The sequence below is a fragment of the Cimex lectularius genome, unplaced genomic scaffold, assembly GCF_000648675.2.
Source record: "Cimex lectularius strain Harlan isolate CLEC.00 unplaced genomic scaffold, Clec_2.1 scaffold519, whole genome shotgun sequence".
In the NCBI taxonomy this organism is placed as follows: domain Eukaryota; kingdom Metazoa; phylum Arthropoda; class Insecta; order Hemiptera; family Cimicidae; genus Cimex; species Cimex lectularius.
The window spans coordinates 18,676-34,020 of NW_019394147.1; the positions used below are offsets into that span (position 1 = coordinate 18,676).

The 15,345-nt window shown below is 35.3% G+C and overlaps 1 non-coding gene across 1 annotated transcript; it reads left to right on the forward strand.

The window, feature by feature from the left end:
• Nucleotides 1-1,960: 1,960 nt before the first annotated feature.
• Nucleotides 1,961-2,033, forward strand: Trnan-auu. The gene has a single exon. It is a non-coding gene; the product is annotated as a tRNA-Asn (tRNA).
• Nucleotides 2,034-15,345: the final 13,312 nt, after the last annotated feature.

Here is a 15,345-nt window from a genome sequence, read left to right on the forward strand (position 1 = left end):
TGGTGTGATGTAGGTTTCAGAAAAACATTTTCTTTATCGTGCCAACGTTTCGATCTTTATTGAGATCATCTTCAGGGCTCAAAGTGTTTGTCTTTGTGTAATTGTGCCATTCTTGAGTGTCGTTGGGCACTCTCGACACGACACTCAAGAATGGCACAATTACACAGAAGAAAAACACTTTGAGCCCTGAAGATGATCTCAATAAAAATCGAAACGTTGCACGATAAAGAAAATGTTTTTCTGAAGCCTATACATATTAAATATGAATTATTGCATTTAATACAAATATGTTGTGTGCAAGCGCATATAAAAATTAAATAAACATGTTACGAAAATTTCTGATAGTGAAATTCCTTTTTTGGGGCAGACATGGTCCTCTTGTGGGACGCTAAAGATATATTTTTATCATCAGATAAGACATAACTGTCTCTATATGTATTCGGACATTTACGACCACTTTATATATTTGTAATCAAGATTGCATGTTTTTCTTTCCTGGCCAAAATCTAGAGGTTGCCGTTTTTGAAAGATCGTTCTACTATTTACAGTCTCTGAGAAATGAAAAGAAATATATGTAACAGAGATTAAAAAACTGGATTTTTCCAATATAAAATAATTGGATAAAACGGCAAATTTTTTGGGTGAGTCCTGTCAGACCAAAATGTAGTAGACGATCATGGAAATTTAAAGTCTTCTCCTATTGAATGAACTATTTCCACACGTTTGTTGGTGTTAGAAAGATTATTTTTTACCTAAGTGCATCATAAATATTAATAAGTTAGTAGTTTGTAAGTGCGAAAACACCATACGTGTCTAGATATTAATTCAATTGAGCAACAAAGTAACACAAGTCTATAAAAAAAAGTCGACTGGCCTTCAACAACTTCACTCTGGACTTGTTATACTTTATAGAAGGCGAAATATGTTGTATATCGTATTTTTTTTTTAATATTTTTTTCTTATGCCAACTTGTTCCTTCCAGTCTGGCTGGAAAGGTCGAACGCTTTCCCTCTTGAATTATCGTCGGAGAATCATTAAAAACGACTTTTTAACCTCGCTTTGAGAAAAATAACCAATTAACTGTCTAAACATTGAGTTTAATAGGAAAATCGGGTAACAACGCGGGATTTAGTTTCACCCTCAGAAAAGAAGGCCATTAATAATTTATTTCTATACTTAAAATTCTTTCGAAATTGGGTCGTACTGAGAGTTATGAAAACAATTCTTGATGATGTTTTTACAATATTTATTTCTATTTAAAATCAATAAATACTTCTTGTACGTACAGTAAAAGCAAGTTCTTTGTTATTGAATAAGGTCTTACATTTTTTTTTTTAATAATGTATATTAGAAAGAACATTACGGATTCTCTTACAATTAATTAAGGTTTCTTAGTTGAGATAAAAAAGTCAGCGTTACGAGCGGGATTCGAACCCACGACAAGATAGTTAATCAAATTTGTCGCTGAAAATCAAATAGATTGCACGACATTTGAAAAATGGCAAAAAGGAGGAAAATTCAAAAGGTGGGGTTGAGATGTGAAGTTAGTGTCTGAGTGGAACGAGGTCACGATAGCTCAAGTGGTATTGCAGTGGCGTATCAAGCTGAAGATCGTGGGTTCGAATCCCGCTCGTGCCATTGACTTTTTTTTCTCAATTAAAAAACCTTAATTAATTGTAATTTATTACTTGGTCAAGCGGACCACGAAACTAGTGAATTATGGATTATTCTTCTACTCACCTGTTTAGAAATACAATACAACTTTCAAATATTAAAAAATGTGTAATTAAAGATTACTAGCTTATATTATTATTATTTATTACTATAAATATATTAATTTGAAATATAAAGTTTGAGAAAAATTATTCTTTCCATGTAAGGTCTTGGAGGAGATAAAAAAAATCCTTTGACCAATAATATCTTTCAATTAAGGTTTTTAGTTGAGATAAAGTTGACCGAAGTCACGATAGCTCAAGTGGTAGAGCAGCGGCGTATTAAGCCGAAGGTCGTGGGTTCGAATCCCGCTCGTGACACTGACTTTTTTATCTCAACCAAGACCCTAAATGAAAAGAATAATTAATTAAAACATACAACTTGGTCAATTGACTACTAAAACATAAATGAATTAATAATTGAGAAAAATCTTTAAATTTAGTATCCAAAACGGAGAAATAACTGAAAGAAATTAAACGTTTTACATTAAACGCCATGATCAATCTTTTTAAAATATTAATAACAACAAAAACGTTACTATGTGTTAATAAAACAAATATTATTGTTTTTACTTTACCAAAAGCCATTTGCAACATTGCCAAATACACTGCTCGTAAATTACTTCCAACACCGAGATTTGTTTTGAATTATCAAGAGAGGCTTTCAAAGGACCTTCCAGGAGGAGGAAAGGAGAAACCCATCTAGGGGTTTTTTCAACAATCAATTTTCATGCTGGTTGTAACGCCGTTACCCGTCCCACTGCCAGTGTTTTTACATGATCTTTAACTCAACGGGCCGACATCTGTCTCCCGAAGCCAGAAAACTTTACAAATCCGAGGCTTTACGATTTTTGCTTTTACAATGAAACTGGGATTTGTTTATTTATAGAGTTTAAATTAAGAAACGCTTCTCTTTTAAAATACATGTTCATTTTCTCTAGGTTTATTGATTTTTATTAACTATAAAGAATATAAACATCATTTTTGACTGGATATGGAATAATTAACCAAATAAGGTTCTTTATACACTTATGCCGATATTTTTATGTTGTCAAAAGAAGCAGGTACGATTTTTAAGTTTTTCTGTTTCCCTGGGATGTTTTGAAGGTCTGAAATTCGTCGTCTGCCTGATCTAGAATTCTTAAACTATCTCAACTTTACCAGATTAGGTATGAATTAACCCACTCGTTTTCCAAATCGTAGTTAAATTTTGTGAAATTTGGCAGAAATCGTGGCAAATTTTTCTGTTTCCCTGGAATATTTTGAAGGCCTCGAATTCGTCTGCCTGACCTAGAATTCTTAAAATGAGTATGTCAACCTTGCCAGATTACGTAAGAATTAACACCCAATCGTTTTCTAAATCGTAGTTAAATTTTGTGAAGCTTGGCAGAAATAGTGGCAATTTTGGAACTCAGCTGTATTATCAAAATTTTGAAAAACGTATAGAAATATATTTTGTTTTCGAAAAAAAACAACGTTTAAACTCTGACTCTAATAAAAACAAGATATCAATCAATCTCATCCTTTTTTTTTGTAATTTTTCACGAGAACAATATTGTTAAAACCTCTATACTTAGACTAGGGATCAAATAGATCAATTATTGTAGCGAGATGTAATAGTGTTCCGCCACTTCTCCTGAAACTTAAAAAAATGTGTTCTATGTAAATTTATTACAAATAAATCAAATCTATCTAAATCTAAAAAATATCAATCTTAATACAGTTAAGCCGATGTCAACTAAGTTTCTTGTTGACAAAACATTCAGGGATGATTGATACGCTTTTCTGTTTCCCTGAAACATAGGTCTGAAATTCCTCTACCTGACCTAGAATTCTTAAGTTGAGTATGTCAACTTTAGCAGATTACCTACGACTGTACCCACTGGTTGTCCAAGTCGTAGTTAAATTTTATGAAACTTCATCGTTGCAAATTTTTAACCGTGCTGTATTATCAAAAATTCGAAAAACGTATAGAAATATTCTTTTTTGTTTTCAACGTTCAACGGTTCCGTTGTGGTAAGGTGGAAAAAACTCTTAAAACTCTTTTATCCCGGGGAATAATAAATAATACACAGGGGCGTCGGTGGCCGCAAGGTTTAGTCTTTGACACGGCGCTCATCACTGTAAGGTAAAGGTCCCGGGTTCGAATCCAGCGGCCCTGCATTCGAACCCGACATACAAATGGGCTTTTTTTTCAAAAACACCGCCACTCTGAGGGTTTATATGACCTCTGCTGTTGCGAACCCTAAAAAAAAAAAATAATAATAATAATAATAAAAATAGTAATCCTTTAATAAAAGTTACAGTCGTGTTGGTAAATAAGTAAACACTTGCACTAAGTTTTCAAACCCAAATTTTAAAAAAAGCTTTTAATAAATTCATTAAAAATTTTCTTAAGTTTTTACATTTTTTTTAAATTTTCCACATTAACAATCCGTCAACCACGGTTTTTTCCATTCCTTCATCAATTTCTTCATCTTGGAAGAAGTAATTAAAAAAGCAATTACACCACTAAAAAAGATATTAAATGGAGTACGTTTTCTGAAATTTGGTGTTTTCTAAGTTTGGAAATAGTAGTTTAAGATCATCATAGTAAGTTTTTCAACATTGAAAAAAAATGTGAGGTTATTAGTGACTATAGGTTTGTCGATGATTATTCAGAAATCGTGAGATGCGATCTGTTGTGATGTAGGTTTCAGAAAGACATTTTCTTTATCGTGCCAACGTTTCGATATCTATTGAGATCCTCTTCAGGGCCTGGGATTTACAAACATTATTTAAATTTAACAAAAAAAATGTAGGATGTGGCACAATTACGCAGAAAACAAACACTTTGAGTGAGTAGAAATACTTTGATTGAATATAATTAATTAAGTTAATCGTAACGTTGGTACGATAAAGAAAATGTTTTTCTGAAACCTACATCATACCAGACCGCATCTCACGATTCGGTGAGGTTTCAATAATCAATGAAAAAAAATTGTTTTTAAAGTACTGGCTCCTAAAACGCTTATTTCACCAACGTTTATAAGTTATTGATCACATTTTATTGGAAATTGAACGTAGTTTTCAATGGTGTTAACGGATTTGTCTCAAACCTTTTAGTTTTAGAGTTATGTTTGTTTATTTGAATTAAGGTCGTGAAATCTTAAATAAATCATAAAAGTGGAATAACTCCCAAACTTATGAGATTCAGACCATAGTTAATTAGGACGTTTTTGGTTCCGTTTCAAAATTTAGAACTTATTGGCAAAGTTTGTAACACGAGTAGCCGAACTTAGCATTTATTTGCACAATAGAGACCGGCTGAATTAACACGGAATGTTTCTGATGTAATGGCTGCAATTCCGACCACTTTGAAATAGACAAACGAAATATTTCAACTTTCACTTGGAAAATTGATCTGAACAACGAATTCCCTTCCACTTCCACCGCTTGACAAGTTTAATATTTTAAGCTAAAACTTTATTTTTCAAAGTATTACTGAACGTGTAAAAATATTTATTATATAAAATGTTATCATTGCAGAAAATGCACTTGATTAAGTATGTTAAATAACGATTCTTAGCTTTTATTTAAATATCGATGCAAGTTGATAAGTTAAAAGCTCAACTTCGTCCCGATGTGTCCTCGGATCAAAGGGCAAGTTACCAGATGGTTTCGACCTCAACGATCCAGAACCCCATTATAACTTCATCCCAACATGATAACCTCGGATTTGAACTGTCATTTCTGGTTTTGAAGGTAAATGTTAGACAATTTCACGCGCTTTCAGGCGAGAAATTCTCAAACATATACCATATTTTATACTTTCTTACTAGTAATATATTTTTGTTGTCTTTTTTTTACGCGCTCTACACACTACAAGTCATAAAATATCTAGTAATCGCTTATTATTATTATTACATATTAAATAAATTGATCAGTGAAATCTTTTCGGAGGATCTACGGAAGAGGTCAAACACAGAGAAAACTTCCTTTCGGTTTTCGCCGAGCTTTCGACAGTTTTATACTGTCATCGAGTACTCTGGGGGAGTGAATGTGACCAGACTTTTAAGTTAGTATTGTATATTGTTTATATTTTACTCTGTTGGAATGAATGTAATTTAAGCATGAAAGGAAGGGGTTATTTACCCCGCCCCGAGGAATATCGAGTACTCTGGGGTGAGTNATTATTTAAATTGAATAAATTAATAATTAAAAATTACAACTAAAATTACAATAAGAATTAAAAACGTGGTCGAGAAAGGTTACCTCATATAAGTCTAAAAAAGCAGTACAATCTTCCTTTCTTTGTTTTTCAGGTACATGCGATTTAAATCACTATACAATAAGATCACAGATCCGAAAAAAAAATTAAAATTAAAAAAAAGGTCGTAGAGGTTTTTTTTTTTTTTTTTTTTTTTTTTTTTGATCTGATATATTTAAGAAACGCACTGTGATCGCATGTACCTGAAAAACAAAGAAAGGAAGATTGTACTGGTTTTTTAGACTTATATGAGGTAACCTTTCTCGACTACGTTTTTAATTCTTATTGTAATTTTAGTTGTAATTTTTAATGATTCATTTATTCAATTTAAATCATGTTTAGATGCTGAGCCCCAAAAAACATAATGTATTTCTGTGCCCAAAACACCGTGTCGTTTAATTCCCCATTAATGTTTAAGCAAGATATTCAATTTTTGTGCAATTCGTTGTTTTTTCATGTTTTAATTGTTTTTTTTATATGATAATAAAACAGGCCCTGAAGATGACAGTATAAAACTGCCGAAAGCTCGGCGAAAACCGAAAGGAAGTTTTTTCCGTTTGACCTCTTCCGTAGATCCTCCGAAAAGACTTCATGTTTCCAGCAGGTCGATAATCTAATTCATCGTTACAAATTGATCAATATTTTGGGATTAAAATTTAATGTTAATCCTAACACTTTTGATATAATTCCAGGGATGGAATGTAAGGACGTTTATATTACCAACATCAAATGGCCGGACCTGGTGCCAATCAACCGATGACCTCTCGACTCTTTAGTGTTCTTTTTTCTCACTTTCACCGCACTCTTGGTTGCTCGATTTGTAACTAAAAAAAACCTAGTTCCTTTCCTATCCAGCGCTTTTCCAACCCCCCTAGTCACGCCCTAGTTTCCCCAAGGACGACCCACCCTGCAGATATTGTGGATAAGGACGGTGTTGAAATTGTCTTCTCGTCCTCATGTCTATCTCATCAACATCACAAAAGATTCAACCCATAAAATTAAGACAAAGGATATTTTATAGGTTTAAAATATCTTAATATATTATTGATATATTTCAACTTTAAGTGGAAAAAATCCACAAACTTTCATCATTTTCTAAAACAGAATAACGAGATATCTTTTAAAATTTGTTATTATAACGCAACCACGAGTGTTTTTTTTTAAATTACTATGATAAAAAGTTGTTTTGATAAGCTTAACAACTCACAATTATAACCATTTCCTATCAACAGCCTTCAATCTAATTGTCTATTGTCTAAACTCATCATACCTAATGAATAAATTCTATATAAGCAAAAAAATAGAAACATGACCATCTAAACGATTGATTCAATAATTTTTTCAATTATTACATTATTAGATAATACATACAAATTTAAATTTCGCGATCCATCACTCTCTTCTTCTTCCGGCTAATGCATGTTTAATAATAGCCTTCTAAACAAGATTTACATGTTTTTTAAATATTGTTTACCAAGACAGAGGCGATTATCTCCCGTGATGATGACCTTGCGGGGCAATACATATAATCTTCTGTGACTCAACGCGAGTTATCAGCAAAGCGGCAATTACAATTGCTAAAAACGATACCGACAGGAAAATTATGTTTTTTAATGGATTTTATTACCAATCAATAAACCGTTCACTTTAAAATTAAAGTATTTGTATTATATTATCGTAGATTACTTGGGAGAAAAAACAAATGCGTATGGACTTCTTTATGATGCAATTTACAATGCGGTTTTGTCTTATTTATGTTTTTCAATGTCATGCTTCTGGTTTCCTATTTCGCACTGCTGAAGAGCAAAGATGATTTTTCGCTTTTTTTTCAAAAACGCCGTGCCAAACGCATAAATTATTTTTATTAGAGGCCAATTGTGATCCCTTTCCTTCAATTTCTCTCTCTCTTTCTCTCTCTCCTCTCCCTCCTTCCTTCATTCTACTTACCTAACTCTATCTACATCTATCTATCTTTACATATATCTATAATTTATTTATTTAGCTATCTTTCATATACAATATCTTACTACGTACGTACTATATCTCTTTAGCTTTTTACCTCAGTCACTATCTCCAGCTTTCTCTCTTTTCTCTCTCTCTCTTACCCTCTCTACTTATCTATCCCTACCTTCATCCATCTATCTTAACATATATCAACAGTTATATAATTATCTAGCTTTCATATGCAATATCTTACTATGTACGTACTATATCTGTTTAGCTTTTCATCTCACTCACTACCACCTCACTCTCTCTCTCTCGCNGTATTATATGAATGTATTTATTTGCATGAATGTAGTGTTGGAAAGTGTAAATAGAATATAGACTTAGTTGGGGGCTGAAATGACCTAGATGTCGGAAGCCCAGGCAAAAAAAAAATACAAATTATCATTTACCTTTTTTAATATTTACTTAGTTAACTTACTATATACGTATATACTCTTACAATAACTTATAAATCGTTACTGATCATTTTATTAACATTTTCTTTCATTTTTAAATTGTAAAATTATGTTACAATTCTAGAAGTTTTCTACTCTAGTTATTAAGAATCTTAAGAAAAATATATGTCTAATTTTGTTTGTATAGTTTGTATTATACTTACTTATTTACCTTTAACAGAACTTAGCCAAAGTCTATTTATTGTTGGAATGTTATTTATTTTTAAAAATTTTTTTAATTTTATTTTACGAGGGTTCGCAACAGCAGAGGTCATATAAACACTTGGGGTGCCGGTGTTTTTGAAAAAAAGCCCATTTGTAAGTATGTCGGGTTCGAATGCAGAGCTGGGTTCGAACTCGGGACCTTTACCTTACCGTGATGAGCACCGTGTCAACGCCTAAACCGTTGCGGCCACCGACGCTCCCTGCGATGTTATTCAATAATAATACACTCTGTATAAAAGCATAAGTTACATATTTACCTTATCATCACTAGTAATTTCATTGTTGATTTTACAATAATTTTATTTTATGTCTGATGCGATTATCCAAATATTATAATTGTAATTACACGTTAAGTGTAAGAAAGGTCAAAGAGAACTAACTTTTGCGTGGATTTTAATAAGTAAATCGCTAATCAATCAATATATCAATTTCTCGTCCTAGTTCAAAGGAAGTAGAAGGAATAAGAAAATGGCTAGAAGGGGTAGGCAAACAGTGTGAACAAGAAAAAAACTGATACAGACAGAGGGAAAGATTGTAGTTTTTAATTTTTACAACTCATTTTTGAATATTTTATGAATGAAATTCTTAGTATGTTAATTTGGAGTTCTGTCTGTATTTCTCCCTTACTCCCTCTCACTTACTCATACGCCATGACTACGAAGGGTAGGAAAACGGAAAGAGGAAAAAAAGAGGCAGAAGTACTTTGTAAAAAAGAAACCAAAACAACCTTGTACACAGAAAAAGAAACTTGAACACAGAGGGAAATAACACTCAATAACACCGTGATAGAAATAAAAAAAGAAGTCAAATATCTGGGCATCGCATGAGAAAAAACACTAACATTTAAGAAAAACATCGGCTCCACCATCACGAAGGCGACGCGAGCTTTGATGGTGTGCAGAAGAATAGCAGGAAGGAACTGGGGATGCAGGCCGGAAACTGCTATGGATGTACACCATGATAGTAACACTTTTACTTACATACAGAGCTATAGCCTGGGCTGATAAAGCAGAACAAGTAACTAAAAGAAAAGAACTCACAAAAATACAGAGACTTGCGTGCATCTGCATAACGGGACCAATGAGAACATGCCCTACAACTAGCATGGAAAAAGTACTTGGATTAATCCCCCTCGACTACATGGTAATGACAGCGCAGAAAACCATCATTAATTTTACGAAAGAGAAACCTCCAGCAGGAATAAAACTAAAATGGAGAGATAGCAACAAACTATGGAACGACCATCCGATACTCATACGCAAGAGACGACATGAACAGGATGTTTGAATCAAACCAAAACTTCCGAATAAACCCAGTTACCAAAAAAGAATGGGAAGGAGAGGGAAACAACTCTTTCAAGAATGGCACCATCCTTTGGTACACAGATGGATCTAGAACACCAGAAAATACATGGGTAGGAGTATTCCTGGAGCCAAATACTCAGAACCCATGGGAAAATACTCCAGTATCTTCCAAGCTGAGATTCATGCAATCGAAAGATGTACCCAACTCAACCGAGTAAAGGGTACAAAAACAAGAATATAGCTATCATGTCAGATAGCCAAGAAGCCAAAGCTCATATCATTAGTTCAAGGATGGTGCTGAACTTCAAAACCAAACTAAACATATTAGATACGCAGAATAAAATCAGCCTCTGTTGAGTCCCAGGACAAATGGGAGTAGAAGGCAACGAGAAAGCGAACACCCTTGCAAGAAAAGGGGCTGCTACACCGCTGACAGGACCTGAGCCCTTCTTTGGCATAGGAACCCCCACTATTAACGAGTATCTCAGACAGAAGGACAAAAAGGAAATGAGAGAACTCATTCACTCATTGGACTCAGACAATCCAAGAATCTTCTAACCAATTTTGGAAGGAAAGAAATTACAGAATGGGAAGGAGGAACAAATTGCGAATTATAATAGGATTCCTAATTAATAACAGGACCATGCGAGTTAAATGGACACTTAAAGAAAATTGGAATAATCCAAGATGGCACATGCAGATTCTACAAAGAGGCAGAAGAGACACCAACACATCTACTAACAAACTGCGGACCTACACTAGCCCGCAGGAGGAAATGTTTTGGGATGTACAATGTGACCATAGAAGAGCTTAAACCATTGAAATCAAGTTTCTTGATGAAATAGGACTCACCGATGTGCTTTAGGCATACTATAGGTACTTTAGGTATACTATACCCTGAAACTATATCTACATCTACAACCAAAACAACAGGTAGAGAAGGAGGTGTATTATGTGTGCATTATGAGTGCCTTTTCTGATCAAGTATGATGAAGTAATAAATATTTCTCTTTCTCTCTCACTGGTTCTAGTTTCAGCTTAACCAAAAATCCAATTTTTTCCAGGCTCGCTTTCAAACGTGAAAAAGTGTTTATATAGACGTAGCCTACTTACACCCCCCTTTCTTTTCTTCATTAAGTAATTTTTTTTTTAATTAAGTAAATTTTTCCTTTCAAACTGTAAAGCCAACCAATCTTAAAGATTGTTATAAAATACTACGCCGATCAAATAAGACAGAATTTAACCATGAAGCGGAAAATTTGTGCGTGAAGGAACGTCATAAAAATTGGCAAGTGTTAGTAATCTATTTTTATGACGATTTTATGTCACATGTGATCTCAAGGTTGTCCTTTGTTCTCTTAAGGACGCGCGCGTTAAATCATCAACTTCCACTCCGTTGCTTGCGAAATCCAGAAATGTATGCAACGCAACCTGAATCCGTCGACGCCCTGGTTAAACGTCCTTGCCCATAAAACCAAAATCTATAGGGGGAAAAATACTAGATAGTCACATGGTAACCCAGTGTTCATTTGTTTAGTTATGAGATTTTCGACTGATTTTAAGGACTCGTCTCCTTCCTTAATCATTCTTCCTATGTCTAAACATCGAGAAAAAGAATTAATATAAATTCTAATTAAATCAGACAGGTTACTCTTTTGACTACACGGTCATAAGTACAAAGAAGCTAAATTGGCCTCCAACCCAAAGAATTTGAAATCTTAAAATCACGCTGTTTTCGTATATTTTCTTCTTTATAAATTACTCTTCAAAAATCTAATGATAAGTATATAAATAAATCAAATTAAAACTCCCGATAAAACGTGTTGTTGAACCTCTGTTGGAAGCGTAATTTGATAATAAATTTCGACGAAGGTTTTAAATGTGTCTGTGAGCTGTCGAGTTGGACAAAGCTGCGGGTAAAAAGCTTTATAACAATCCATCGCCCATCGTCTTCAGAGAAAATAGGGAAGCCACTTCAGATAGCATTATCCTTGATTATCCAATATCCAATAACCCGGAAAGTGCCACTCATTGTTTATGACGTAATTTAAGTTGATACATCATAATATTAAACATGATGAAAAGCAAATATTATTGTTTGTGATAGGATTATATTTTGCATTAACAATAAATGGCATCACATGAAATATGACGCATAAATTTGATACAAATTCACTTAATGAAAATATAGCTTACAATAAACCTACATTAACATCAAACAATTCTATAGCGATTTTTCTCTCGGATTGTGACTTTCGTAGAGTTTAAGCTTTTATTAATGTTTTAATGTTTAGCATAAACAGATGCATGCTCATGCCACACACATCTCCATGTATCTATCCATCGTAAAATCCATCTATTCTCTCTCTCTCTCTCTCTCTCTCTCTCTCTCCTCTCTCCTCTCTCTCTCTCCAGCTATCTATCATTTATTTACGCCCTCAATCACTTTCTCTAACTCTCTCACTTGACACTCACGCCCACTTACTCCCTCAATCGAACGATTTCCCTCTCGCTCATTCACCCACTCACTCACCAATTCACTCACTCACTCAACCATTCTCTCACTTAACCACCACCCTCACCCACTTACTTACTAAATCGAATGATTTCATTCTCCCTCATTCACCCAATCACTCACCAATTCACACACTCACCCTCTCACTCTCTTTTTCTCTCTCTCCCTCTCACTGCCACTCCCCCTCTACCACCATCACTCTCACACTCTCTCTCTCTCTCTCTCACATTCTCCCTCTCACTCCCCCACCCCCTCTCTCCCACCATCACCCTCTCTCTCTCTCTCTCACCCACTCCCCCTCACCCACTCCCTCTCCTCCACTCCATTTCCCTCTCACTCCCCCTCTCACTCTCACTCCCACTCCCCCTCTCTCTCCCTCTCTCACCTACTCCCTCTCCCTCTCACTCCCACTTCCCTCTCCCTCCATGCCCCCGTCTCTCGCTACCCCTCTCCCACTCACCCACTCACTCCCTCTCTCCTCTCTCTATCTCTCTGTCCCTCCATCTCCCTCAATCTCGCTCCATCTCTTCTCTCTCTCCCTCCCACTCCCTCTCACCCTCTTTTTCTCTCTCTCCCACTCACTCCCACTCCCCCTCTACCACCATCTCTCTCTCTCTCTCTCTCTCTCTCTCTCTCTCTCTCTCTCTCTCTCCCTCTCCCTCTCACTCCCACTCCCCCTCTCCCTCCATCACCCTCTTTATCTCTTTCTCTCCCTCTCTCTCTCTCTCTCCCTCTCACCCACTCCCTCTCCCTCCCACTCCCCCTCTCCCACTCACCCACTCCCTCTCCCTCTCACTGCCCCCTCTCACTCCCACCCCTCTCCCTCCATCCCCCGTCTCTCTCTCCCCCACTCCCTCCATCACCCTCTCTCCCTCCATCTCCCCCTCACCCACTCCCTCTCCCTATCACTCCCCCCTCTCACTCCCACTCCCCCTCTCCCTCAATCTCTCCCCGTTTCTCTCCCCCTCTCACTCTCCTCTCACTCTCCTCTCTCTCTCCTCTCTCTCTCCTCTCTCTTTCTCCTTCTCTCTCTCTCTCTCTCACACCTACTCACTCATCCATCCACCCATTCGCTCACCCCCACTTACCCCTATGAGTTTATCTCTCAGTCACTCTCTTCTTCATACTGAATATCAATATCACGGTGATTTTTATAATGTTAAATTATCAGTTTTATTTTTGTATGCACTACTACGAATTCTGAAAATCTAACAGTAGTAATTATCCGATTTAATAAAATAGCCGGTGTAATCGTATCACCTCGTCGAATCGTCGAAACTCGTCGAATCGGGTTGAATTTGGAATTTTAAGGATTCGTCTCGTGTAAAAATTTCACACCGTTGGACACAACAAAATACCAAAGAATGTAATATTTTACAGCACAATTCCAACAAATATAATTAATGTAATGAATTAAATTTGCATTATATACGTTAATGTGTTATATCTTCAGACTGGAATATTTTAATTGATCAGTTGTACTTATAGTAAACGTTGCATTCGGCTTATTAGTATTAAAAAAAGAGCTGAAAAGACATTAAAAAACTTGGTCGCATAAAAAAAGGAAAGAAAATGAACGAATTTATAAAAATTATTATAAAAATTCAACTGCACTGGAAATTTTTACCGAATTCTAAGATGAAAAGTTACGACGTGCATAAATTATGTTTGCATGAAAATATAAACATTTTAAGTTAAGAAGGTGGGTCTTAGGACCATTTAAGGTTTACATTTGGCGTTTAACGCCTAGAACCGCTTATTTATGGATGTGCCAATTTGGAAGAGCCGACTAACCCCGGAGCACAATTAAAGGGCGAAATTGGATTAAACACAAATATTTGGTCGCCAATGTCCGTAAAGAAAGGATAAATTAAGATTTCACTCTTTTTCATCCCCCTTTCTCGCTCTCTTCTTAACACTCCTCCCCGGCAAAACTCAACTCAGGGTAAATAAACTTTAAAACAAACGAGCCAAGTTTGAGTGGAGCGAACAAGAGGTAAAATAACGATTAATTATTAAATTTCTTCCCTTCCTAATTATTCAGTTTTTCTAACGACATATTAATTTCCGGAGACAGGAAACAGCCGACAAGATAAACCATGGGAAGAACTTGTTTAAAAATTCAAACGCCACTTTCTCACAATAGCGTGTCTACCCGTGTTTTTCTGCATTAACCTTGGTTAAATCAGTTCCACGCTGACGATTTAATTGTTGAAGGATCTTTTTTTTATAAATAAACAAAGGTTTTTGGTTCTTCTTAACCTAATTTATAGTGTTCAACAACAAAAATTATCTATCCGCTTTGGACACATAGTCAAGGAAAGTGATGTATAGTCTATAGATAATTTTCTTTAATCTTACAGACAAATCATGCGATTCTGCCAGTTATCGACTTTTGATCGAAGACTACCACGCCTCAGTAAATTATTTGGTCGATTTATAACCTATCAATCTTGGGAGTTCAAAGTCAATTTAAAGTGAACGATCATTTGCAAATACGTACCGGCACGAACATCAAAATTCTACTAACAAGAAGAGAGTACGGACCTGAAAACCTTACATCACCAATTTCAATTTTTTTGGTGATACTAGGTTGAAAAATGTTAGACAATTGATCTAGCTTTTTTACCAATGTGCCTTAGAGGCGGAGAAAAAAATGTTTTATGTAATTAATTAAGGTTTTTAGTTGAGATGAAAAAGTAAGTGTCACGAGCGGGATTCGAACCCACGACCTTCGGCTTGATACGCCATTACTCTACCTGAGCCTCTCTACTTGAGCTATCGTGACTTCGATCCGCTCGGGCACTAACTTCCCATCTCGACCCCACCTTTTGAATTTTCCCTACTTTTTGCCATTTTTCAAATGTGTAATCTATTTGATTCTCGGCGACAAATGAAA